General features: G+C 48.8%; 1 protein-coding gene and 1 long non-coding RNA gene across 8 annotated transcripts in view; one reads left to right on the top strand and one right to left on the bottom strand.

Moving 5' to 3' along the window:
- Window positions 1–5,838: 5,838 nt before the first annotated feature.
- LOC121135972 lies at window positions 5,839–10,982 on the bottom strand. Its single transcript, XR_005873083.1, has 3 exons — window positions 10,803–10,982; window positions 8,832–8,915; window positions 5,839–7,468 (listed from the first exon to the last, which is right to left on the bottom strand). It is a non-coding gene; the product is annotated as an uncharacterized LOC121135972 (long non-coding RNA).
- Window positions 10,211–25,452, top strand: part of Znf536 (zinc finger protein 536) — a 454,586-nt gene continuing 439,344 nt past the window's right edge. For 2 of the 7 annotated variants that reach the window (XM_040735416.1, XM_040735410.1), the window contains exon 1: window positions 10,211–10,358. The gene's annotated coding sequence lies outside the window, so the exon portion shown is untranslated. Of the gene's footprint in view, window positions 10,359–11,001; window positions 11,118–14,008; window positions 14,237–14,484; window positions 14,678–25,452 lie in introns of those variants that run through there. The other 5 variants (XM_040735415.1, XM_040735409.1, XM_040735411.1 and 2 more) reach the window with 4 other exon arrangements.

Here is a 25,452-nt window from a genome sequence, read left to right as displayed (position 1 = left end):
GAGAGAGAGAGAGAGAGAGAGAGAGAGAGAGAGAGAGAGAGAGAGAGAGAGAGAGAGGGAGAGAGAGAGAGATCCAGGAGACATTTGAGGAAGTGTTCAACATCCTTAGCCATCAGGGAAACAAAAACTAAAACTGATTTGACATTTATAAAAGATATTTAAGAAAGGCAAAAATAAAGTTAGTTTAGTGATAAATTCTAGTCTTACTTTCACCATCAGCATAAAAATGAGTTCTATAACAGATTGTGTCTGTGTTTAAGGAAGAAAATTTAAGAAGGTAGTGTCTTCAGAACTGTGCACGGAGATCGTGATGTGGTTACCATAAACCTCAGTGTGATGGCAATCTGAAAGCTTGGAGGTGGGCAGGCAAAGGAGAGAGAACCTTCTTATCACACAACACAGTGCTCAGGTTCGCTGCCAAAGCAGCTAAACATGCCTTCTTTGAGAGTCCACCTAATCAGAAGGTGTGCCATCAGGAACCTGGCCAGTGCTGTTGAGAATGTGGGGGAGAGGAACCCTTATTCATGCTGGTGGGGGGTGAAATTGACTGTAGAGTACAGTAGGATCCAGGTATACCTTCCCTCTGTGAAGGATTCTAAGTCAACAATGAGGCATTTCCACAGCTGTGTTTTACAGGCACGCTGTTCAGGGAGTGGAGCCAGTCTAGATCCCAAAAGCAGACGAGTGGATAAAAATTGTGGTACACATAGACAAGGGAACTTTACCAATCTGTAAAGAATGAAATGATAAAATCTGCAGGAAGTGGATAAAGGAGATCAATACAGTCAGCAAATTAAGCTAGATCTGTAATAATAAATACTGTGTTTTCTTTCACGTGCAGACACTGTGTGTGTGTGTGTACGCGCGCACGCGCAGGTTTTCAAAGTATAATATGTTATTAACAGCATAGAAACAGAGATCTTAAAGATTGCTGGCAGGTGAGAGGAAGAGAGGGAGATAGGCTACATGTGCTATGAAAACGGAAGGTGGGAATGATTTGGAGGGAGGAAGGGACCAGTAAGAAGAGGTGGGCAGTGGGCTGGAGGAAGGGAGGGAAAGAGTTGAGAGAAGATGAAGAATAAAGAAGCATAATGACACATGTCTACAAAAACGCCAAAATGAAACCCATTACTTTGTACTTAATTTTTAAATTAAGATTAAATGAGATGTTGGAGATATGTTTCAGTGGTTAATGCCAATTATTGCTCTTGCAGAAGACCTGGGTTCCATTTCCAACATCCACATGGTAGCTCATTCATAACTCCAGACCCTAGGATACTGATGTCCTGCTCCGACCTTCACAGGAATCAGGGATGAAGCATGGTATTCATAGATACATACATACATATAGACAAAACACTCATATCCACAAAATAAAATAAATGAATCTTTAAACATTGCAAAGACTAAGTGAATGCTATCTGCAGAGAGAACGAGACAGAGGGCCTGGGACCCAGGGTGGCAGACACGTCCTTTGGCGTGGGTAAGAGCAAGCTGGAAGTTGAATGAATCAAATATCCACATGGTCTGAACAGCCAAACCAAAAGAAACAATCCTATTTAATGGTGGAAGAAAGGAATGTAAAATATATCCGTCATTGATGTGGCTTTCAAGCAGGAACCACACAAGGTGCATGCTGAGCACCAACTCAACCTGTCCTCCAATGCTGATGGAGTAGGAGCTTTGTTCTTAGATGTGAAGTTAGCTCACTGAAGGTCACACAGCTTTGAAATGGTGAGACTGGGGTTTGACTCAGGAAGTCAGTCATAGAACCTGAGCTTGGTCACTCCGTGGTGTGTGGTGTTTCTTTCCCTTTCAAAGCAATAGAAGAAATACCACCAATGGCAAAGGTAATCCAGGGAGTGGAACTGGTGGGGGTAGGGAAATCTGGAGTAGTTCCTCGTCTTTTTCTCCCATTCATTTTTTTAAAATTATGTTATCAATCTTTCCCTCCCTCTCCCCTCACAGACGTGCAGCAGAAGTGGGCATCAGGTCCCCTGGAACTGGGGTAACCAGTTTGTGAGCTGCCATGCAAGAACCGGGAACCAAATTCTCGTAACTCTCGCGTAACGCCCAGTCATCTCTCCAGTCATTCTCTCTTTTCAGACATGTTTTCTCTTTATAACCAGACTGATCTCAGACTCACTATGGAGCTCAATCTGGGGCTACCTGCTGCCTCAACCTCTAGAGTTCTGGGATCATAGGTACATGGTCTCCCCAATTTAGCAGCAGCCTCTGAGTGGGTAGAAAGTGGGGATTTGGATCAAGCTTCTGGGATGACTGCCTCCTCTCTCCTACTGATAGGACACATCCCTCCCCAAGACATGCAGCCTGGTGGATAGATTCAAGCCAAGAGACACATTGTTTCCTTTGAAGCCAAGCAAGCTGCCTTTCCCCCTCCATCCTTGGGGATTGCCAGTGCCTAGGGGGTGAAACTAGGGACATTAAAACCCTGTTGCAAACTGCTACACCCTCAGGACTGGAAAGACAACTTATGTGCAGTAAGTGTATCCGCCTGTGGGGATATCTGTTCATGAGTTGAGAGGTAAATCCCAAAGTCCATTGCATAAATGGTCAAGAGGCAGGAAGAGAAAGTCCCAGGAGAAAAATGTGTCAACACTTCAGTCTTCCAGTGGACCACCTAGACTCATCTCTCACCACTCCACTGCTTTTAAGGGAGTGAAGTGATTAGAAACAATATAAAGATTTTAAAAATAAGAGATCATTTAAATAAGTCCATGTGCCTCTTCTTGGTAGAACATTACATGCCTCCCCCCAATCATGCTTTCAGAGAATTCGATGATGAAAGGAAACAGTTGGCGTTACAAAGTCAGAGAACAAAAGTGAGGCACAGAGTATCTGTAGAAAATGATCCCAGGGGCTAGAGGGATGCTCAAAGGTTGAGAGCACTGACTGCTCTTCTAGAGGTCCCGAGTTCAGTTCCCAGCAACCACATGGTGCCTCACAACCATCTATAATGAGATCTGGTGCCCTCTTCTGGTGTGCAGGAATATACGGAGGCAGAATGCTGCATACATAATAAACAAATAAACCTTAAAGGAAAGACTTATTTATTAAAAAAAAAAGAAATGATTCCAAGTATGTGAAAAAACTTCTGCAGAGGAAAAATGCACAGAAGGGCGAGATGAAGGCAAGTGTCTGCTCTTCTGGTTGTTAGTCAACTGTTACTTTATTACAGAGAAGATGCCCATTTATTGCTTGAAGTTGCAACTAATTCCTAGTGGCATAAACCCATTTTAAGCAGTGCCATATTCATTCATTCATTCGAGAATAGTAAACATTTCTCTGCCACTCCACAGAGCATTTAGGATGATTTTGGTCCTAGTAATGAGCTTTGCACCACTTTCCAAGGTTAAATCAAGGCGGATAACCAGACGGCAGTCCCCAGAACCTAGTAAGAATTATTTACGTTAGGTATGATTCATTGTTTCTTTGTTTCTTTCCATAAATGTTTCCTAATGTCCTTTATGGTGCCAGGTGCTGGGCCAGATACCGAGTATAGTGACCAACCAAGGTTGGGGTTTGATCTCTCAGAAGCTCCATTTATCTGTTGGTTCCTCCCAGGCACAACTTTCAAAACTCCACAGTGCTCACTGGAATCTGTGAGAATCTTGGGTGCATATCCAGACACAGCTTGATGTGCTACCCAGGGACGTAAACCCATCCTCTGAGCCTATGACCTGTCCCCACATCAACCACGTAAATTCAGCTTGGCCTGCTGCCGTCGGCAGGCACTTTGCTCTCGGCACACACCTGATTGATTCTCTTCCCTTTTTGCTTTTTCCTAAATCCAGGAGATTGGTCTTGACCCGTTGTCGGGATGGGAATTTTTAACCAAGTGTCTGCAGTGATGAATCCTCCCAGGCTCTGCTGCGCTACTGACCAGAGCTGGAGGGGTCTGGTTCTCCGAGGACCCAGGGAAGGCAGGTCCTGAGTGTCACATGGCGGTTTTTATGTGCATTCCAGTAGCTTCTTGGCAAAGGCATGATGGTTGGAAGATGACTAAAGACAGCATTGACCCAGGGGCCTCTGGGGGATTGTTCTCAGTGACTCGGCTCGCTCCTGTGGCTCAGGCTATATATGTGAGCCAAAGGCCAGCTGCGATCCTCTGGAAAAGTGGCTTTCCCAATATTTGATCTCTCTGGTTTCTAGTAAGAAACTTTGTACCTCTTTCTAAGGCGAAAAACAAAACAAAACAAAAAAAATAAGCAAAGACCAAAAAAAAAAAAAACCCAAGGCAAACAGCTCAATGTGAGTGGAACAACTTGTGATCCCAGGACTCAAGAAGCTGAGGCAGGAGGATTAGAAGTTTGAGACCCGCCTTGGCTACAAAGGGAGGCCCTATATGAAGAAGAAAATAATCAAGGCTGGCAACAGGAGATTTGGAAGAGCAGGGGTCAGGTGGCTGCTGTGGGCTACGCACTGGCTGTAAGGGAACCATGGGATTCATGCCTACCTCAGCAAAAGCAGTGTGCGAATCCCTACCAGTGCTGCATGGCAGAATGATGCTTTCCTTCAGGTGACAAGGCTCACCAGTCACCCTGGAGCTGATGGAGGCCTATTCACAGGTCCTCTGTAGTCACACAAAATGTAGGCCACCTTATAGCTCGGAAGTACACTGAGTTAAGGTCTGAGGAAGATAACTCAGACTCAACCTGGTTGGACAGTATATGTCATATGTCCAGTCTCAAATGAATCAATATCTAGAGAGTTGTGATGTCCTAATTGGCTGGAACCCTATTGGTTTGGGGTTTTGCCCTTGCAACTCAAAAGCTGATGTATCTGTTGCTGACAACTCCAGAGCCAGACAGGCATGGCCCGTCTTTTGGTATGTGTGACACATTTTGTCATCTTCAAATCTCATAGTGTTCCTAGTAGTTTCATGACTCAGTGTTGGCTGCATTTATGGCTATCCCAGGACATGCCTGAGTGCTTCAGGGTTCATGAGGCCTGGAGTCAGCATCTGGGACATGCCTGAGTGTTGCATTTACAACGGTCCATGCCACAGCCTTGCACATAAGTAGACAGGGAGAGTGGTGATGGCATCCGTGTTGGTTACTTTAGCCTCCCTGTGGTTGCAAAAGAAAAATCTTGTTGAGAAACAACTCAAAGGAAACTTGGCATGGCACATGCTTTTCCTCCCACTCAGGAGGCAGAGGCAGGTGAACCTCTGTGAGTTCGAGGCCATTCTGGTCTACAGAGTGAGCTCTGGGTCAGCCAGGGTCACATGATGAGACCCTCTGTCAGTAAAAACAAAACTCCAGGGAGGCAAGGTTTATTTTGGCTCAGATTTCAGTCCATTGAGGTGGGGAAGGCCCAGTGGGGTTCATGGCTGTGGAAATGGGTGGCAGAGGCTCCTCACATGGCAATGGCTGTTCGTCAGAGGGCAGCCTAAACACAAGAACCAGACTGGTATAATCTTTAGAGCCCCCTGCTCTAGTGCTTATAGCTGCTAATCAATCCTCACCTCCCAAGAGCTACATAGTCTCCCCCAAAACACAGCTATGCAGGGACCAAGGGCTCAAAACAGAAGCCTGTTTTAGATTCAAACCTTAATAATACAGCTTTGAAATGACTTCCTTTTTAGAGAGGGTCTCCCTGTGTGAGCTGGGATGTCGCAGAACCCAATAGGTAGGCCAGGATGGCCTCCTATTTACAGATATCAGCCTGCTCTGCCTCCCCAGTGCTGGGACTGAAGGGGTATGTTACCACCCCAGATTCCTTTAACTAACATAGAGAAGGACATCATGGAAACACCCAGGTTGACCCTGCTTGGACCTAAAGCCTGACGTGATCACTCAAAGGCAGAATCACAAATGATTTCTTATTTGTTGTTTATTTAGGAGCATGGCTGTTTTACAAGACGCATTGTTTCTGAGGTGCCTCTAGCAAACATCTCTCTCAGTTCCGGAAACCAGAGCCAACCTGCAAAAGCCCAGACATCATTCTTGGGCCTGACATGAAGTTTAAAGCAAGGGACACCTGTAGGTTTCAAGGCTTGTGGATGCTCCTTCAGTGGGAAGGACGTGGTGGGCCACATTTGCTCTCTGCCCCTTGTCCCAGTTAAACACACCAGGAGCCACGCATGACAGGAGACCCAAGGCAAACTGAGGTCAATGAGAGGGGATTTTTCCGGCATGCAAGGTGACCGTTAGCTTTAGCCCTGGTTGGATTTGGGGCTCATACAGACTGGTTCCCCATTTCTGCCATTGTTGGGTTTGGCATCGTCCTCAGGCTTTTTTGGGGGGGGGACCTCCGCAAGTGTGGGTTCTCAGGTACCGGGACAGAATTTGAAGACTCTCTAGCAGTTCATTCACATTGCTAATCCACGAAAAGCAAAACAAAACACAAACCAACAAAAGCAAATAAAAGGAACCCAGACCGACTCTGATTGGTGCCTAGTCTTGGTCCAGACCGACTCTGATTGGCAGAACACCTGCCTAGTCTTGGTCCATCTATGTCTAGAGAGGTGAGATGCTCTGATCGGGTAGAAGCTGAAGCCAGATAACTTCGGGATGGGAAGGGATGTGTCGTGTCTGGAAGAAGGGGTTTGTTCTACTCGGGGTAGTTACATTACTGTGCTGACTTTTCCCTCTCGTTAAAGCTGGAAAAGAGGAGTAGCTTCTTCCTCCTCTCTTCTTCCTCTTCCTCCCTTCTTCCTTTCCCCTTCCTCCTCCTTCTTGTGTCCCCCTGCCCCTCCTTCTTCCAGAGCTCGAGGGACAGCAACATTTTTGGCCTTTGAAAGGCTTGCTTGAGCCAGGCAGTGGTGTCACCCACTAATCCTTTAATCCCAGCACTTGGGAGGCAGAAGCAGGGGAATCTCTGTGAGTTAGAGGCCAGCCTGGTCTACAGGGTGAGTTCCAGGACAGCCAGAACTATACAGAGAAACCTTGTCTTGAAACAAACAAACAAAAGCCTTAAAACTTGCTTGAAAAATACTGGAAGGAGTGAGGTTTTCTTTGGAACAACAAACAGGTCATGGTGGGAAAACCAAGCTCGACAAAGTCTTTTTACTAGAGAATCATCTTCCATCTCCAAAGGCTCCCGCTGAACCCCAAGCTCATGGGAGTCCTTGAAAGGTTTGTTCATCTTGTGGTCCCCACACCAGAGAAAAGCTGCACCTCAGTCTTGCAGGGCTGAAGTGAGGTGTGGGACCTCAGCAGCAGAGAGAGCTCTTCATCCGTGTGGAACCCAGGGGACTTTCCTCCAAGCAGAGCCATCTCAGATGGAAGAGGACACTGTTGGAATAGCTGAAATCAAGAAGCAGAGGCTGTACAAGTCAAGGCCCCCTGTGGGTATCTAGACCGACTTCCCATCTGACCCGACCGATCATGACGTATTTCTTCTGCCAGGAGTCTATGCCGTTTCTCCATGAAGGCGGCTGCCCTCTCCGGAAAGCCCCCATCTCTGAGTGATCAGAGGAGCATTGAGGGTGGATGGAGATCACCTGTTTGCGGATGAGAAAAAGCGAGATGGGGGGGTTTGTCCAAGGAGCCAAGGAGGATCCTGATTCACTGTCCCCTCAGCTCGCCCCTGACTCCCCCCACCACATTCCGTCTTCAGTGCTTTACTCTCTGGGTCACTAGCAACAAGTTTCTCGATGACTATACCATGGGAGACAGAGTTATAAGGACAGTTCAGGGAAAGAAAAACAATATACAAACAGAAGTGAAGGGAACTGCAACTTCAAAGGGTTTGCTGGTTCAGACGCCATGTGGGGCTGTTTCGAACAGACGTCAGAGCAAATGGATTACTTTAAAAGCAGGTGGACTATTGGTATAAGGCGTTTACATTCAGGACATCAAGAAGTAATCTCCTCCTGCTACTGGGAATGCACCCGGTGTTGCAGATTTTGAGGTCACAGAACACAAGGGGGGCTCCTATGTGAGGGAGTTGATGGGACCTGCTTTGATGGGGCGTATTTAGGGATTAATTTTTCACCACCATAAATACCAGGCCTCTGCTTATGGCCGCATTGCCCTCCATGCTAGCTTTTATCCCTTCTGCATAACGTAAGTGGCCAGGTCTCCCCTCTGCACCCCCTTCTTGGCAGAAACGGGGTGACATGTACTGCGGGGACGATAGGGGGCACCGGTGAGCCTGGGCCTGGACACTTCTGGTCCAAGCTGTGGGCTTGGGTTCTCAGGTGGGGGAAAGTCGCTGTCCAGCGGATCCAGACTCAACAGGCCTCTTAGAAACTTCAGCGGGAACACCAAGTGACCCCAGATGAAGTCCAACAGGCCTTCTAGAAAGCAGGGAAGGGTCCTTCCTTGATGTGAATGCGCTAAGGATCAGGGATCTCAGGAAGAGGTCAGAATGCAGCAAGGCCTAGATGCAAGGTTAAAGGGAGACAGACTGCCACCCTCATTCTGTCCCTGAGAAAAGTGCCTTTTCCCTGAATCTATATGACCACTTCCTTTTGACCTGTTCCCTGCTTTGTCCAAACTGTCAGTCATTTGATGTACAGTCTCAGGTTGAAAAGACCTCAGAATATAATCAGTGGATCCAGGAAGAACAACCAACTCTACTCCCACAGAGATAGTAGCATCATTGATGTGACTGTTTGATAATTGCTACAGGAGAAGAGAGAGAGAGACAGAGACAGAGACAGAGACAGAGAGAGAGAGAGAGAGAGAGAGAGAGAGAGAGAGAGAGAGAGAGAGAGAGAGAGAGAGAGAGAGATCCCAAACTTTGTCTTTTGTCCAAAGAGAATTTTAAGCACATCAGATTGGAGCATACAGACTTAATTCCTAAACTTTTTTTTTTGGGGGGGGAGGCTGGTAAGAGAATACAGACACATACATACTCACATATGCGCATGTGCTGTTGATATCCTTGCTCTTTAGGTCTTTAAGGATCTCAAAGGAATAACTTGTCATCTGTCCCGGGTTCTCCTAAAGGGGTGGGGTGGGGGTGTGGGGATGCGGGAGGGGAAGAGAGAGGGAGAGAAAAAAAATGCTGGCTCTCCCCAGGATCAGCTTTGAGGATATAGGGTACCTGCAGGAAGTGACCAGGCTGGTGCCCACTGCCCAGAGCCCACTGACAGCAGCAGCTTCCTGGGGCTGCTGCAATTTCCCCAACCAGGCTGGATACCAGTAGCTCCTCCCAAGTTTCTGATCCTTGCCCTTGCATCTGAGTGGATCCTTCCGCTGGAGAGAGTTTTCACCATCTCTTTGCTTTTGATGTATTGTGATGCTGGAGTTTAAAATCCACTAGTTATCTTCGGGGAAGGGGTGGGGGTGGGGGACTGAGTTCAGACCAGCTGGAACCTGTCCTACCTGAATCAGGGTTTAAGTATCTCAGTGGCTGGGCGTTTTGTATAATCAATCTTTCTCCATCCCTTCCTAACCATGCACAGCACAGGCCCAGCTCTCAGGCTCTCTCTCTCTCTCTCTCTCTCTCTCTCTCTCTCTCTCTCTCTCTCTCTCTCTCTCTCTCTCTCTCTCTCCTCATGCACTCATGCATCTCCTTTATTTGTCAACTCTGTAGGACCTTGTCTTCCTGCTATCAGCACACCCAAAGCTACACTACGACAGGCTTTCTTTAAAAGCAAGTTGCTCCTTGGCATGTCTGCATACTTCTTTTATTATTATTATTGAATCTTTTTTTTTACCCATAATGACACCATGATCATTATATAATCCCATAACAAAGAGGCTTTTGAGGCACCAGCTTTTGTCAACTCTAGGACAGAGAATCCGTAATTGCATTATTCGGTTTCCCCCATCTTTCCCCCCTTTCTTGCTTCACAGAAGCCCCACCTCTGCAACCCTGAAATCCCCACTTTGTTACCTCGGCTTATATTATTTACCCAAACGTTCGCCTGGAGGACCAGCCTTGCAAAGTTGCCTTTAAAAAAGTTATTTTGTTTCGTAATTAAGTCTCGGAGCCCACCGCGATGATTATTCTGGACCCATAAGGCAGAGAACCTGCATGACGTTTTTCTCGAAGTTTAATTACCGTATGCTAATTTCCTTGCCTACTACGTGATTAATTAAAATCATATTTTCATAATCATTTGGCACTAGTATTGTTTTAGAATTATCATGATCTCCTAAATAGTGTCTGTAAATAAAGTCGCCTCTAATGGCAGCGCGGGAGGCGAGCCTGAGGACCTCTCCGTGTTTGTATCGCGGCGATTGGCAACATAACGGCCTTATTTACATTAAATACGCCACAAGGTTACAGCGCGGATCAACGTCATTTGGATCGCTGATGACTCCCTTAAACGCCCGGGCTGTGACTGATTCTTCACGTCCCGCTGTCCACCGAGATTCACCCGCGAGTTTTTTTTTCACCCCAGAAAAGAAACAGACTTTAAATAGTTTGAGAAGCAGGTAAGAATTACGCGTTTTCCTCATCCCCTTTCCGCGTCTCTCTCTCTCCTGTCTCTCCGTGGCAATCGCTCTCTCCCTCTCGGCTGGATAAAAAATTCTTTAGTTAAAGGCAGGAATGCAAAGTAGTGACAAGCGAAGGGGCTGATGTATGTCTCCGTAACGAGTCTGACAATCAGAATGTAGCTCTTGGAGAATAGATAGATTTTAATAAGTGTGTTTACATGAGCTCAAGGTCGAAGCAAGCTGCGCTGTGTTAAATGGTTTCTTAGTTGCTAGACAGAGAGAAAAAATGGACGACCACACACCATTCTTTGTAGATTATTATATCAAGGGTTCAGTCTCCAGCTCATCAAAGCTAAATGCTGAAAGACCTATCTAGTTGCTGTGAATTACGCCAGGGCGACAATGGAGAGCGTTTTTAATGGTACAATGCATTTCACCTACCAGATAGGGGGGAGGCCGAGCAGGGGATGGGATGTCTGTTGGGGTTGGATGATGAGTATCAATGAACGGGGCGACTCTGAAATGAGGTTGATGAAAAGCGAGCCTGCCCTGCCGGGGCTGGGCTGAGAGCAGTTGGCCGGGCTCTGGCGAGTGGGCGAGCGAGGCGCGCGAGCTGGGCGCCCGTCCCCCCTCAGCCCCGGAAAATGATCAAGTCAATCATGTGGACATGTTTCATTATTCATTGAACACAATCTTTTACAACGCTCGGTTTACGTGCCCGAGTTTGCTCCCGACGCCCGCGTTTAATGTTTTAAGGTAAGGCAAACAAAGGTGGTGGGGAGGCCGGGGTTGGGGGTTGGGGGGCGGCGGGGTGGAGGGGCGCGCGGGTGCCAGGTGGTGGTGGGGGGAGGCCACGATCTCCGGGAGGTGGCAAAGTGAGTTTGGACTCTTGGCGTGGTTCCCCCCTTCCCCTCCCCCTCCCCCGCCAGGCGAGGCCTGCAACCCGGTTGCTTCTCACCCCATCGCGACTAAAAAATATGGTCTAATTAAATATCCGTGGTTGTGACGTTGGCGAGAGAAGCTGTCAGCGGGGGTTAAGGGGAAAAAGAGAGAGGAGAGAGAGAGGGAGGGGAGAAAAAAAAAAAACAGGAGGAGGGAAACCGAGTAGAGGCGGCCACCCGGCATCGAATGGCGCTGGAGAACTTCGGCGGAGAACAGGACCCGCGCCCTGGCCGCCGCCTCCCTACCGCAGCCTCAGTCCCAGGACCGTTACTTTGAAAGGGAGTCCCCAGGACCGAGCGCACCGAGCGCCAGTGGGACCCGGCGCCCATCCGGCCCGGCCCGCGCCTCCCGCCTGCGCCACCCGCTCCAGCTCGCGGCCGGGGGAAACTTTCCATAGGGTCGGGGGCCGGGGGAGCCGAAAGAGAAGGAAGGTTGCGCGGCGGAAACTTCTCCAGCGACTTTATCCGTTTGCTCCAGTGTCGGGGCTTGAGGGGGGGGGAGTCCCCGGCTTCCCCCCCCCACCGCAGTCGTGCATGGTGCGATCTGCCCTCCACCCAGGAGACAGAGGGTAATTGAGAACCATTTTTCTTTTTTTTAAATCAAAGTTAGCTGATGCTTACGGGGTGCCTAACTTGCGGTGTAGAGGGCCGCCAAGACCTGCCATTTTGTGTTTGCATCTGCTTCCCGAGCCCCAAGAGCCGGGCGAGGCCCCGGCCGTGGTGCCTGGGGGGGCGAACCCGGGACCCCGGGACTGTAGAGGCGCTGGCACACACGTGCGCCGCCCGCAGCACCTGCCCCAGTCCGATCCAGGTCCCGGGGGCCTGCAGGGGCCTGAGACACAGAAATAAATAAATAAGTAACAGGTTATGGAGGGAAATGAGCCGGCCAGTCCCGGGCTGGAAATGCGAGGCCAATCAGAGTGAAGGGGTAGGACCGAGTGTGTGTGTGTGTGTGTGTGTGTGTGTGTGTGTGTGTGTGTGTGTGTGTGTGCAGAGGGGGGGTGGCAGCCAGGAGAGGGGTCCACTGGGGAGTCTTGGGAAAAGCAAGACTTGGGTGGGGGTTCATCCTCAGCCCAGCCCACGACTGGAGTAAGAATGAACGTCGCTAATAAGCCTTTCTGTTTGCTTCAAGGCATTTTTTAAAAATTGAAGATGAATTAAGGAAAACAGTCGTAGGCGGGACTCGAGATGCATTTTAGGTAAAAATATAATAATATAAAAATAAAGAAAAGGGTTTCTTTGATGAGTAGAAAGGTCCAGATTTCGACGCTCCCATCTGTTGCAATTTTGCAAACAATTTACAATATAGATTCCGCATACACAGAGGTATGAGAAGTGAGGAAAGGTGGATATAGGCGCTGAAGAAGTTAGAGAGAGAAAGAGAGAGAGAGAGAGAGAGAGAGAGAGAGAGAGAGAGAGAGAGAGAGAGAGAGAGAGAGAGAGAGAGAGAGACCCCTTGTCACCCTCCTCCCTTAAACTCTTCTCTTCGGAGGAAATTCCCGCAAGGTTTCTCTGGGGACAGGTGGAAAGTTAAGTGCCCCCCGCCCCATTTTTCACTCCTGATTTGTGAGTCCTTCTTGCTGTCCGCCTCTTGGTGAGCGCGCACTCAAGTCCCTGAGTTCTCTCCTGGAAGGATGCGGGCATGGAAGGCTGGGGTCGGTGCGGGCAGAAGCCAGGGGCTGGAGCCTGGGAGGAGCAGGGCGGGGTCCCGGCCTGGAGCGCGAGTGGCAGCGGTGGCCGGGTTTTGTTTGCAGGATATTGTTTTGTCTAACGGGTGCCTCGCAGGAGACGTGATTCGTCAGCCGCCTTAGTTTCCACTTGAGCGGAAAATAACGGCGGCTACGTGCAGTCCTGGCCTGCCGGGCTCGAGCGCGCGGTGCGTGTGCAGCCTCGGAGGTGCGCGCGGGTGGGCGGCAGGGGGAAATTCTTTAGGGCTAGCGGGCCCAAGCCGGGCAAGTGCGCTCAGAGCTGGCCTTGGGTTCCTTCTGCGCTTCTCCGGGCAGCCACCGCCACCGCTCTGCAATTTAGCAGAAATCCGACAGGGGCCGCGTTTGCTGAGCGCATCCGGCCGGCGGCAGTGAGAGCCCGGCCGCGGGGCCAGGCCGCTTGTTGTAGACACCGGGAGGGGGCCGGAGGGTGGTGGTGGGGGAGCAGACTGGGAGGGGCTCGGGAAGCGATCTGGGCCTGAGCGAGCACCGCTCCCTGACCCTGCTGTACCGGAGTGTCCTCCGCGAGTTGGGCAGCCAGGCGCTCCCGGGCCTTGGCTTCCCCCCTACAGTCCCTAGGTCTGGGCTTAGGTGAACTTGGGGTGGGGTGTGCGTGCGCATATGTGTGCGTGCCTGTGTATCTGTGCGAAAAGGGAGGCTAGAGTAGAGACACCCTGTTTCTTTCCCAGTTTTTAATAACAGGATTTTGACTTTGAGACCAGCTTCCCTCCCTGCTTGGGCTGGGAGGGGGGGCGATCTTTCCCCATCACTCACATCTTTGTTCATTGTTCACTGAGTGCAAGGCAGGCGACTTAGGGCAAAAAGGAGGGAGAGAAAGAGAGAGGCAGAAGAGGGGGAGGAAGAAGAGAGAAAGAAGAGGGGAGTGTGTGTGTGGGTCACACCCATGTCCCCTCCCGGGTCGTGTGGGAGGGTGAAATAGTAAACCCACCTATGAAGGGTCGCCAGGAAAGTGGACATTACCGCTTTAATTAACTTCGAGATGCTCCGGCGGCGGGACCTGGCGTAGCCGTGACGCGCCCCCATAAATCTGCCGGGCCGGGCTGCTCCAAGAACTCACACAGTAGCAGCGTCAGATCCAACGCGCGCCTCCCCGGCCGGAGTCCATTTGCATAATTGGATCTTTTTTTTTTTCTCCTTCTTTCCTGAAACTTATTTGAAAACCCAAATGAAAACCGCGACGACCTGCACACTCAAAAGCAAGTGCCAAGTAAGTGCCCTGTGGTGGCCTCTGCTCGCCCCGAGGTGAGGGCGCAGAGCCCAGGGGGGTGAGGTGGGGGCGAAACGCCCGGTCCGGCACGGGTGTGAGCCTGCAGCGGGCAGGAGCCTTGCGTCTGCCGGGCTGGTTGTTCATAGAACTTTTGTTTTTGTTTTTTTAAAAAAACTCCCACTACTGTCTCTCGACTTTTCTGGCGAGGTGAGGTGGTTGGGCCAAGCATGTATCTGTGGCGAGACTGAAGAGATCTTGAAGACACAAGTTGAGAGTTAGGCATCCTGGTTCACTGGGAGGGTGGCGAGTCCATGTAGCCGCCGCTGCCGCTGCCGCTGCTGCCGGCTTGGAGAACTGAGTTGCGAGCGAGCGGGGTTGGTTGCCTGTCGCGCCGCGCCGTGGATGCAGTTTGTCGCCAAATGCCTCCCCTATTATTCTAAGGTTTGTGTCTCCGTGTGTGCCTGCGTGAGTGTGCACGCGTGTGTGTTTTGCTGTGCTTTAAAAGGAAGAAAAGCAACCAAAACAGGAGCAGGAAGGCTTCCCTTCTAATCCGCCTTCCCCTTCAGCCTCCTCTATTTCTATTGCTGGAAAAGCAGAGTGAGAGCTGTTTTGCCTGAGACAGGGTCACCACCAACAGATTGAGAATTCGGTTGGAAATGCTATAAATTCTACAGCAGAGATGCAGCTGCGTGCATGACATGCCGGCTCCACCCCGGTCAGGGAAAGTGGCTTGACAATCTCAAATTATTAAAAAAAATATTATTAGTGGTACTATTTACAGTGAGCGGGATGGAGGGGGAAGTGGATTGCTTTGGAGAAGACACCAGCTGTCCTTCCCATTTCTGGGCCTGCCTGGGAACTTGCTGTGGGCAAGGTGTACCACCCTGCATGGCAGGGACCTGGGACTAGGCTTTCAGCTCTGGGAGTCACAGGGGGCACATCCTCCCATAGCCCTTTGGCCTCTGCTCTGAGAGAGCCTGGGGCTTTGGCTGAAGGCTGCTTTAGCTATGATGTCATCCCGATAGTGGTGCAAATGTCTCTTGATCCCACCATTACCCGCCTGGCTGAGTTGCTGGTAATGATAGCACTCTGCCCAGCTCCCTGACAATCACAGGACCCAGAGCCCTAGGAACTAATCACCTCCGCCTGACCGAGGAAGAGTCAGCTACCAAAAGCAGGGCCACTGAGCCCAGATTTTGCACTGGTGGGCCAAACATAGATACTAACTAGGTTGTTGGAGTCCTGAACTGAGGGTTCCCTGATTTTCCAAAGTTTGGAAAACTTTTGGAAGGCTTTGATGTACAGAGCATCCTTAATCTGGGGAAACTGGACTCTGATGGTGAACAGACATCAATGTGTGAATGTGATGGATGGTGAGAACCTCGGGTCTTGCTATAGCCATTGTATGGAAAAAGGAACTATGGCATTCAGTTCATTAACTGTGACTTTATGTTAATATAGCTGCAAGTAAACCGGATTTAGTGTTGATTTTTAAATAGTGTACAATGATTTAAGATTTCTTTTGATTTACTGTTCAGATGAAATTTGCATAAATGTGATGAAAATGAACTTAACATCTGGGCACATGAAAAAAGGTTAGTGCCTCATATGTCATCTGCAGAGAAAGTCTTTAAAATGCTTTCACCCTAAACTGGGTTGGGGAAACAGTTCCTGGAGATATAAATGGTAATTATGTAAAACCTGGAGAGAAAAAAAAAAAAACCGCTTTCAATACATTTGCATTCTCTTGGACCAGTGCTCTGAAAACCCATCTTGTTCTATGCCTGGAGTGTTGAACTTCTGAGCAGGCTTCAGCTCCTCACAACTCAGCAATTTAACTGCTGGTCAGGGCTGTCTTCACGGAAGGCTTAGGGCAAGCATGGAGCAACTGTCATGCTGGACTGGTTCAAGCCAGAGGCCAATAGCCTCCATTATGGGAGAAGATAGGAACTAGTTCAGACATGTGGCCCTGCTAGTCCTATCTGCCCACTGGGCACTGGGGGCTTGGATACGCTTTATTTGCAGAGCCCCCCAAAAGCTGACCCATCAGGTTGTCTCTTTCGCCTTAGGGAACCAAGGAAATTTCATCAGCTCAGACCTGTAAAATCCTAAAGCCCTTTCATGTGAGCTCTAAACTCCATCTTACTTTTGGAGTGAGATGAGCTTATCTCCGGCATCAGGAAATCAGTTAAACAGCCTTCCCCCGAGCATGGCTGCCTTTTGCTCAAAAGTTGTCTATGAATGGCACAGGTGTTTTTAAAGTGCCTTGAATGGAAGGGGGGAAAAAAGAGAGCGATGATGCTTTTGAGAATATAGATGAATTTGTTTTTTTTTTTTGTTTTTAAAGAAGGGTGGCATAAAAGAAGAAAGCAAAATAGATTTATTTTTTCCAGCTTCAATGAGGACAATTATAGCTTTTTAAGATCCTTGGATTTAGTGTTCTTAATAAGCCTTTTAAGTAAGCTGAGATATCAGCTTGCATTTTGTTCTTAACATTATTTAAAGTGAGACTTGAAGCAAATTTAAATCACAAGTGAGTTTCCGGTAGGTCACTTTGGGGCCATGCTAAGGACGGAAATGCCCTACCCCCAGCTTACCTGCTGGGACCTGAAGTCCTTGGGTGCTGAGCCAAGCTTCATCATGTCTCCACATAAGGTCTTAGACTAGGTAGAAGTACATGTGCTCTTGGTATCCTGATGTCATCTTTCAGACTGTAGAGGCTGCATTTTGGAGTAAACACACACACACACACACACACACACACACACACACACACACACACACACGAATAAAGTGAAGTGTTTGAACTAGCTCCTGCTCCCCTCCCCACACCTGCCCTCTGTAGTGGTATAGTATGCCCCCTCCAGGACTGGCTGCTTAAGACATGTCTGAAGCTCTGAAGCTGTAGTAGGAGGTGGGGATGGAGGGCTCTCTCCAGTTGGCTAGCCAGGCTGTCAAGTACTGTGGGAAGTTTTGCAAGGAGAGGTCCTGCCAAGGAAATGAATTGATTTCCTTATCTTGACGGTTTGGCCTGCTGCTACCTTATCCTTGCTTTCCCCGTGCATCCATAGAACGATAAGCCAACAGTGTATGGGGTCAGGAAGAAATAAGCTAGGGAGTGACTTTTGATGATTATAACTGGGGTCTCACTTGCGGTAGTGGCAGGTGTGGATGTGGCATGTGTGTGGTGCACATTCATTCATGCACACACACACACACACACACACACACACGTGCAGCAGGGAGGGTGCTACATGTGAGGTGCATCTGCTCTGAGATGACTCCCTCCTCCTCGCCCACAATTTCAGTGTGTAAGGGAGAGTAATGAGTTTGTACCTGGGCATGTCAGGTGGAGGGAACCACTGTAGAAAGAATCAGAAAGTACAGGCATTTTCTGTAGGATGTGGACCCTGAGCTCTCACATCCTGCTTTATTTTGTATTTTCTAAATGCAGGCAGATATAGATGGAGCCACCAGGAGGCCCTGAAGTAAGGCTTCCTCAGGCCAGAGACTCCTGCTGATTGATTGCCTGCCATAAGTCACATGGTGAAAAGAGAGGGCTGGTTCTTTGGGCTGTTGGAAGCCCTCTGGTCTTTGGTCTTCCTCTCGTATTTGAGTCACTTTAAAGAGCCTCCAAAGTGCCTGGCTTTCCACTGATGATGGTTTGCTGAAGATGCCCTAGAGTAGAAATGAGGCTGTCTTCACTGCCTTAAGAGCAGATGTCTATCAGGACAAGGCCTTGAGTGGAACCTACTGGAGTAACCTAGGCACCATTTCTGTTGACCAAAATCTCTCAAAGTTGGTAGCAGGTACATTTTCCACATGTGTGGGTGTTTGTCATGTGGGATGTTCAGCAACATGCCCAACCTCAACCCACTAGATGCCAGGAGCCCCCTAGATTACGGCCATCAGGAATGTCCAGACGTTTTCATGGATTCTCCAGGAAGGGGAGTCAAATCATGGCCCAAATTGTGCGTGTGCGAAGCCTTGTTGTGGACCTCCCAAAGGAGGTATGGAGATTAGCTTTTACCTTACTTCCAGAAAGTATACAGGCAATGCGCAGACTGTTAGACCAATCCCCGTTAGACCGGGGGATTCAGGCCTGCACAAGACGAGGGCTTAAGAGTTTGAGGGGGAGGAGTTCACTTTCATTGTGTAAAAATACGTAGGAGAATAAAAGGCTGCCCAGTGTAAAATGTGGGGCTCAATTCCAGTGTTTCTGAATACCAATTACACCTTTAAAAAGGCCCTGTGGTGAGAGCCGTGCCCCTGGACCACATGTAAACCAGGGTTCTGAAAGCGACATGATGAAGGCTGGGTGTCCCGTTGGCAGGATGATAGGAGTCATTTGCTTTTGAGCTCTTACTATGCACTTTCCTAGGTGGGTAGGTTCTCTATATATTTATTCTGAGTTTCATGAAGGGAAACTGAGGCGATGAGCAGGGGGTGGTGGTTAGCTTCTCCCTCTCTGCTCCCACTTAACTCTAGGGGTGTGTGAAGCACATCTCTGTTTCATATTCAGCTGCCCCTCCTACACCAGGAGCTGGCAAGAGATGGCTAGGACACCATAGGCACCATAGCAAGCCCTGTCCTCAAAGTGCAGGGTCCTACAGGTGGGTGGGGGCAGAAAGCTATGCAGATGCTTCCTGGGCAGTGAGACAGGGAGGCCTGCAACCCAGTTTCTAAGCCTCTCCTCCTCGTTCCTATTCTCAGTATATGGCTTTCCGATGAGAAAATTAAATGCCTTTTTTTGACACAGGAACAATGATCACCATAGGTCTCAGCTGACATTCACCTGAGAGTTTTCTACCAAGTCCCTGATGCTTTGATTACCTGGGCTCTGTTGAGTTGGGGCTTTGGTTACAGAGGTAAATGTGGACTTGTCCTCTGCATTCTATTCCTACCTTCTCTGTCCCCCTTATGGCTCCTCCACCAAGACAATGGCATGCCAGCTCAGACATAGAGAGAGATGCAGAGGTACACAGACGGACAGACAGACAGATGATAAGCTCGATGATGGATATATATAGATAGATGATAGATATATAGATAGGTAGACGATAGGTGGATGATAGATGAGAGACAGAGACAGGGCACAGAAGGAGACAGACACACAAAGAGAGGGGACACACAGAGGGAAAGAGACGCAGGGAGGGAACAGTCTACTTAGGTGGTAAAAGCTAATTCATGAATTCCCCAAACACTAAGATTAATCACAGAATCACCCGTTCAACTCTGATTAGAATGGGTTGGTGTTTCCAAAGTTCCCATGTGGTTCACCTGTCTTTGCTTGGGGCTTGTATTTGTTTTGAGATAGGGTCTTTGGTGTGCGGCCCTGGCTAAGTACTCGAAGTGTTAGGGTTGGGTGCTGTACTCACCGCCTCCCCTGCTTCTCAGTCAGGGATTTTAGTTCACGGGACAGCGCTTGCAGGACCCTCAGGAGTAGACACTGCTGCCTGGAGGCCCCAAGGACCTTAGAAGTGTGTGTGTGTGTGTGGGGGGGTGGTCACAGTGTTATTACCTGCCACAGTCAGTGTTTGATATTGTCATTGGGGGTGCTACCCTGTTGTTACCTGTTACGTGTATTGTCTTGTTCAGATCATGTAGCCATCCAGACAGGAGAATGCAGTTTCCCAATGGGCAAACTGAGTACATGGCAACTTGTTGCAGCCAAGAGATTTGAACACAACTGCCCTGGCTGGAGTAGTTCCTGGTCTTAACCTTGCCTGTACCCTGCCCATCTCCCTGTGCAAATCATCCCCCAAAGCAATAGCAATTTCCCTTTCTTTTTTTATTTATTTTTTAATTTTTTTCAATTTCCCTTTCAAATGGAAGTGGAAAACAGAAACCAGGACCGGTTGTTTTTTGAACATATCCGTTGTTGTACGCTTGTTTGCTCGAGGGAGAACACATATGGACACTCGCATCAACTGAAGTCACTGTAGAGACGGCCCCGGTCACAAATCAGATAGATTCTACATACAGTATCATTTCTTTGAGGAGCTTGCTGCTTAGTTTGTCTTAAAAAATATCTGGAAAGTTATCTTCTTGTTTATGAGAGGCACACGTGACTCATTTTTCTAAGATTTTAATTCTCTCTAAAAACCTCTTCCAGTCTAATCGGCCAAGGTTATTATTAAGGCCAGAGTGGGGTCTGTAGGAAGCCGACTGCCGTGGTGCGGTTCTTGAATGACAGGCCTGAGTTATGCCCCTCCCCTCCATCCGGGTTCTGGTTTGGGGCTATGGAGTATGGATGCCACGCTGCTGTTTCGGCAAGCGCACCGGTTCTCGGATGAACATGGCTGGATGTGCTAGTTAAACTTCATGCCTGATCTCTGCAGTGCCCTGAGAAACTTCAGTCACCGGCGGTGTTGCCACCTGATTGGGGGTGGGGTGTGACCAGCACTGGTGGCAGCCCTCCTCCAGCAGCCCAAGAAAAGTACCAAAGGTTGAGGAATGCTAGTTCGGGAATGTGGGAGGGGAAAAAAGCAACCACGTGTGGACAAGAAAGGGCTTAATCTGCCAGCGGAGACCTCTGATGGTAGAGTGGGCCTCTGTGCTGGGCTGGCTGAGCTGCCCTCCATCCTGCCCTGGGTACCACTTGGGAGTGCTGGGTATTTGGAATCAGCTTTCCGGGAGTACTTACAGACTTTGAAGGCACTGTTTGTCAAGGAAAAAGCCAGCCACTTGCCCACAATTCTTTTCTATTGATTTGGCAACTTAATATTTATTTTTCTTTGAGTATTCTTTCTTATTTAAATTAAGAAAGATTGTTTCAGTCTTCATTTCCTGTGTTTTGGCTCTTTCAACTCTTTTCATATACATTTATTCTGAAAGTTTTTTTGGGGGGGTTGGGGAAAGGCTTTTTTAGTTAAAGTATGTTTTGGAAGGGGAGATAGCATTGCAATATTATTTCTATTTATAATTTCTTTCTAGCATATTTTGGAGGCAGAGAAATGGTATAGGCAGGATGACAGGGACAATTGCCATTTCTACAAAGTATTGATGAAGCTTGCTAAGGCTGCAATCTTCTCCCTTAGCAACTACTGTCACCCTGGGAACAACACAGTTGTCTTCTGAGAGTGTTACATAGTGGGCTGGGGCAGGGCCTGGCCATCTAGCCAGCATGATGTACCCGACAGTGATTGGCCCGTCTTTTAGGGCGTTGGTATGGGTGTGTACTGGACCTGTTTGTCATGTTTATTCTCTAACCACGAGGCCAAGTAATGTGTTCCAGATCTCAGTGCATAAAGCATCTTCAATACCCTCCTGGAAGAGAGCTGGATGCATTCTAACAGTCTTCCCTTTAACCTAACTGATACCAGCAACTTGATCCTTTTATTTCCCACCCTGAATCAAAAGATTGGCAGGAGCTAGATCCTGGTGAGATGTTGTTTGCAGGATTTGGAAGCTTGCTGTTCAGGTGAAGGAGAGCCCATGTCTGGACCTTGAGGATCACGGGGGTCTGTGGTGAAACTTTTTCTTCTCTTGATGCTATTAAAGGGATAAAAATCATGCAGTTTTTGAGTGTGATCTCTAACTACTGCCCTCAGTGAAATAATTTGCTCACGGACCTAAAGAAGGTGTCTCTCCACTTGCCCCCATCCCCAAAATACACATTCAAGTTGGACTCTGCCTCTTGCACTCTGTGAAGTGAGGACTGGCCTTCCTTGCTGGTCCTTGAGATGGGAATGCTTTTCTATCAGAAGATTTGCATGCAAGATCCAGATGTGAACTTTTGGGCATTGGTGTGCATGGATCCTAACTCCTTCATCTTCTCAAAGGTGAAGGAATCAAGATTTTTTTTCCTGAGTCGGGGAGCTATGTTTGTCCCTTCATTAATCTCAATCAACGACCAAGCGTTAGTCTTTAGATGAGCAGGAGGTAAATTTCAGCATTTTTCCACTAGCGTGCCATTGCTCCTGAGAGCAGAATCTAGAGGAGTCTTTGTGTGCCTTTGTTTGCTAATTAATTATTATTATTTTTAATCAGGGTCACACGAAACACGCATGTTGCTTGATATGTCACTAGCTCTAAGTTCAATTTTTTTGCATAACTTAATATATAGGCACCGTCTCTCCCTGTTCCACAACTGAGATACTCTCCTTACTGAGGTGGAAACACTCAGTTTGAGGGTGAGAAGCTTCTTGAAGCGTTTTTTGCTTTGTTTTGTTTTGTTCCAAAGCAGCATCGCACAGTGATAAAGAGCTCAGGGCCAGTCAGTGAGTTCGACACCCATCCCTTCTACCTCCATGCTGCGGGTAAGCACATCATTTTGATCTTCAAGCCTTCCCATATTATTGGCAGCCTTGGAATAATCCCTTCTTCCTCGCAAAGTCAGCAGAATTGAAAGAGAAGAGCCCAGAGACCAGCTATCCTGGGAGTACTCGGGTATCACGACTGTCTGCCATCTAGAATTTGTTGACTGTTGAAAGTGCACCCAACCTATAACTGAGGGTGCTGATCGCCGCAGAGCCCACAGAAGTGCCTTGCTAGCCTTTGTGGCCCTGACTAGTCCTTCGAGTTATTTACCTGGGGATCGATAAGGATCGGCAGATTGATTTCTTCTGTTTCTGAGGACGTATGTTAAAGGGTCAGCTCAGTTCATAGCAGAGTCTGGGGTGGGGGTGGGGCCTGCAGTCTTCAGGAAACAATGGCTTTTAGTCTAGGCCATCAAGTGTAGGCACAGGTTCCAGCCCCTCGCAGGTGCACGCACACGCGCGCGCGCGCGCACGCGCACACACACACACACACACGTCACATCACACACCGTGCGATTATACATAGACACACGCCACACACACCAAATAGAACATGTGTAACAAGCCACGTGTGCTCAAGTGCATGTAAATGTTCAAAAAAACATGCATGCTTCCTTCCAGAATCACGACGGAAATGTAAGTCTTGCTCTTCATCTTTTCCTAGACCCGGGGAGCTGTTTTCCTTCATTCATTGATTAATTCTTCCATTGTTTGATGTGGTACGTGCCTTAACATCCTGGTAAGGTTGGTACTGTGAAATACAATGAAAACACTCAGCCAGGCTGGGTGGTGCAGGGTCTCTCAACCTAGCTCCTGGGGAAGCTGAAGCAGGACGATGGCAAGCTCCAGGTCAGCTGCTTGACTAGATCCTTAAAAAGTAAAAAGAGGACCAGGGATGATGCTCTGTCTTCACTTTCCTAACATGCTTAAGGCCCTGTGTTCAATCCCTAGAAATTACATAAAACAAAACAAAACACAGTAAAGGCAGGAAAGATTTCTTAGGTTCTAGATGAATCGTTTTACACACACACACACACACACACACACACACACACACACACACATACACACTCACACACACACCCTGATTTTCATACCGGTGAACATCCATGTGTTGGTTTCTGAAAACCTAAACTCCTAATTGATCCTGTAGCTACTACACGTGCTCCGTACAAGCCACCCATGCAAGAAGTGAGCTGCTTAAACGCCCTTTCTTGCTTCCAGAACGAAAATCCAGGTTGCTGCCTGCCTGTCCCACATTGGAGGGGGCACCAAGTATATGACAGGGAAGTCCAGTGTCTCAAGGATGTAGCCTGGGCGCTGGATCCTATCTCCTCCAGGGGATGTAAAACAAAGTCCGAGTCCTGGAAACACATTCCCAGCAACTATCCCATCCTTAGGAGGTGGACATCCTTGAGTCTGAGAATGTCAAGTGTCATGTAAGTCAGTCCTCAGTACACCCTGCCGCCTGTGGTCTTGCGAAGGGTTGTACTGCTGGTTGGGGGCGGTGCGGAGCTCTCTGCCCTTGTGTCACAAGGCTGCCCATGTCCCTGGAAAAGGACTCTTGGTATCTGCCTTGGGTCTATCTGCATGTAGGGGTTTCCTAGAAAACACAGGCTCAGAAGGTGATGTAAAGCCCACCCCCCCATACTCACTCCTTGGACTCTAAAGGGGGCGACATGTTCTAATGACTTATAATTGCCCATCTCTGCTCCCAGCACACCTTAAGTACAAAGTCCAGGAATGACAGCCGAAGTCTGATTCTTATCCTCTGACCCTGAACGGGGACTGCCAATCCCCAGATGTTCTTACCTCACTGCCATTCATGGGTACCCCACTCTTTCCTCAAGCTGTCCCCTGGAGCAATACACGGACACATTCCCACACCAAAGAGGACACCAAGCCTGAGCAAGGCCTGTGGAGGCTTCTTACATCAGCCTCCACTCTCAAGGGTTCATGAAGCTACAGACTTCATCCAGCCCTACCAAGAGACACCAAGACCTGGGTAGCAAGTCTTGCCTCTTTCCAAGCATACATCATTAGTCCATGCCAGAGACAAAGGTGTTGACATTGGCCATGTGGCAAGGACATCGCAAGGCTGGCTGCACCTGGCTGATGTCCTGTCTGCAGAGCTCTAAAGGGATGCATCTCTTCAGGGAGGTGAATCATAGGTGAACCAGGCCCCCTAAGCCCTCTTTGAGGTCCTCCATGCCAACTTTCCGCAGCAACCCCGGGCCTGGGAAGAAGGTCTAGGGAGGCTTCTCCGAATCACTCTGGGCTGCTTTGTGCTTCCCGGGCATTTTCGGATTCTGTGTGTCGGGCCCTGTTTGGCGCTTGGGTACCCAGAAGTGGAGCTGGAATTCATGATTCCTGCTGCTCTAGAAAGAGCCTGAATTTACCTATCATTCCAATCCCGAATGCTACGAAGGGCCGGAGCAGAGGTCCCTTGGGGGAAAGTCAGAAGGAGCTAGCAAAACAAAGAGCAAGAGAGAGCTCCAGACAGAAAAGACATGTACCAAGAGACCGGAGGTGGAAGGAGCCTGGTGGTTTGAGAAGTGCCAGGGTACGTGATATACTTCAGAGGACAGTGCGGCCTCTCTTTGCGTGTGAACGCAACTGTTGAGAACACACCTGTTGGGGAGTGTCTCCTGTCCTCTGTGGTCACCTCTGTTCTGTGTCCCCTCCTGTCATTGAGGCAGACCTTTCTTTCTTTCCTAGCTCCCTCCAGGGTTCCTTCTTGTTACAGGTAGCATACCTCCAGGTCATAGACACCCACGGGGTATTTACTCTGAGGCCAAGCACACTGTGGAGGTAGGGGACAAAGTTAGACATAGGCAAAGAAAATGATAGACTTCTCTTACACGGTGGGTTGTGCTGAGATTCACAACCCGTTCTGTAACGCCCCGGCTTTCTTTGTCCCCACGCTCCCACTCCCAGATGTGGGTGCGTCCCAGG

This window comes from Mesocricetus auratus, unplaced genomic scaffold (assembly GCF_017639785.1).
Source record: "Mesocricetus auratus isolate SY011 unplaced genomic scaffold, BCM_Maur_2.0 Super-Scaffold_100046, whole genome shotgun sequence".
Classification (NCBI taxonomy): Eukaryota; Metazoa; Chordata; class Mammalia; order Rodentia; family Cricetidae; genus Mesocricetus; species Mesocricetus auratus.
This window is presented reverse-complemented; position numbering and strand designations above follow the sequence as displayed.